Source organism: Mandrillus leucophaeus, unplaced genomic scaffold, assembly GCF_000951045.1.
Source record: "Mandrillus leucophaeus isolate KB7577 unplaced genomic scaffold, Mleu.le_1.0 Scaffold148, whole genome shotgun sequence".
Classification (NCBI taxonomy): domain Eukaryota; kingdom Metazoa; phylum Chordata; class Mammalia; order Primates; family Cercopithecidae; genus Mandrillus; species Mandrillus leucophaeus.
Genome location: NW_012101454.1, coordinates 4083135 through 4085747, shown reverse-complemented (window position 1 = coordinate 4085747; position 2613 = coordinate 4083135).

The window sequence follows — 2613 nt, the reverse complement described above, 5'->3', positions numbered from 1 at the left end:
TCCTAGAGATCATTTTCAGTTCCTTGCCAGTGGACTTTCCCAACATAGTTGCTTCCTGCATTAAGTCAGCAAGGAGGGCCTCTAGACCAAGTCTGCTACCAAGACAGAATCTTAAGTGGCATGACATAATTCATCACCTTTGCCATATCTATTGATTAGAAACAAGTCAGATGTCCTGCACACATTCAAGGGGAGAGGATTAAACAAAGGCATGAACACCAGGGGATTTTAGGGACCAACATAGAGTCTGTCCACCACTTCAGTTTTTGTTGTCACTATAAATGGGTTCCATGACTTGGCTCATGTAACAGCCATTCTTTTTAGCATGTGAAGATTGGATGTCTGAAAACTTCATCTTCCTAGAAACTCTTGAAGCTAAAATTCTGGATGTGATTTTTGGATAATTTTCATGATTTTTTAAAGTTATGTTCTATTAACTCACCACAAACCAACACTGCCTTAGCCAATACTGAACCACTGCTCCTAGGGGAAATATGGGATTAGGTTCCTGGAAACTCTGGTCACAGTATTTTGTCAACCAATCAATATATAACCTTGTTTTAGATGTATTTCTCTTTAAAGATATCTTATTTAATATACATTGGGCTCATTAACATTGAATGCATGGCCTACAGCACTATAACTCATTCTTGAACAGAGCTTGTCTAACATGTATTTTTTCCAGAAGGCACATCACAGCCTTCTCACACTTAGGAACATTAGACAGCACTTCAGCACCATGCATGGTCAGGGGTGGGGGTCATTTTAAACAGCAAAATCACCTATAAAAATGCAAAACAAACCATGGCACTAAATAGACCACAAAAAGGATACTTATTTACAGCATCTGAGCTGAAACAAGAAGGCAGGTCATCTTCTTGTTCAACTTCAGCTGGGAATGTAAGCATTGAATAAACCCAATGTTTGTTTTTGCTTCTCTGCACATGTCTGCAAATGGCCACAAAAGCACTCTGAGTATTGACTTGGGGTTTACAAATAAATATTAGCAAGTAGATGAATTCACAAATACAGAATTATAAATAATGAGGATCAACTGTATCTATCACAAATCAGATAGAGTCACACAAAAGGCTGATGCCAAAGAGAGTTAAGTAGGAAGATGGAGAATGCTGGGCATACATTCCCTTGGCAGACATATTGTAGGTGACAGATTATGTCATAGTTAGCTTGGTTTTTGAACCAGAAAATCTATGATAACTAACTGTTAACTTCAGTGACAGTTTTCCTATTAAAGCAAAGTTGGAGTGAATCTATAGACTAGGTGTTTCTGAGTTTGCAAGCACAAAATATTCTGTATTAAATCTTAGTTTGGCTAACGCAGCTAAAGTAGATTCTTTTGTTTGCAACCAAACCATGATTGAACATTTCCTTAAAAACTGTGTCAAATACTATTTCCATTGTATTCATTGGGGGAGATCACATGTGGATCAGCTTTCACGGGCTGTCATCTGACTGTTAAGTCCTGACGTTATGTAGACGATTACACCCTTGTGCTGCGACCTTTTCAGTAGGACAACACTGATTATGGACAGACAACGAATTTTCCTCTAAGACCTGGAGCCAAACCCTCTGAGAGAAAATTAAACTGTGATTCTGGCTGGGGTCAGGTGCGGTGGGAGGGGCGGGGAATTTCCACTGTTTCAGGCTGCACCTATGCCGCAGAGCCTGTGAGAATTTCTGTTTCCCAAGCTTAGGGCCCAGTACCACTTGGAAACCCTAAATCCAGTTTGAAAATGTCATTTTAGAAGACAAAGGCATACTGCCAACAGGTATATAATAAGATAACTCATTTTATTGGGGTGATAAAAGTTATTCTTACTCGAGAGTAAAAACAACAACAACAGCGAATGTATCAAATGTTTTATTTCTTACATATAGAGATGTAACTTACTCTCACACATTAATCTAATATCTATCATGTTTATTGCATTTTTACTTTGTTAGCATTTTCTTCTATAAGTTCTTAGATATACTATATAAGCAATCGTATCATTTATGAGTAATAGAGTTGGGATACATTTTTTTCCCCAATTCTTAAATCTTTTAGTTCTTATGATACTAAATAAAAAATGTCGAATAGAAGTTGTGCAGCAAGTATCCCTCTGATTTGAAATGAAATATTTCTAAGGTCTTACCATTGTAGAAGATTGATCACAAAAATAGCAATCAGAACGTATAAGTTAAGTTAAAATCTCTATATTCAGCTGAAATATTATTATAGAATAAAGGCAAAATAAGGATACTTTCAGACAAAATAAAACATTTTTCAACTGTATGCGTTTAATAAAGGAAAAAGTCAAGGATGTATTTTAGAAAGAAAAAATAAAAATTTCTAAAATAAATGTCAAAATGCAAGGGAGAATGTTTAGAAACTAAATTAGTATATCTGTGAGTAAAATAAGTATCAGTAGAATAAAACAACAATAATAATGACTAATTATAGGAATATCAAGCAGGGTAGGATTAAATAATGACATAATGGTTAAGGGAATGATCTAAGTTAAAGCTCTAAGGTCCTTATATGTTTTAGAATAAGAGTAAATATATTAATAATGTTTAGACTCTAAGGTAACTCTACAAAACAAATTTTAA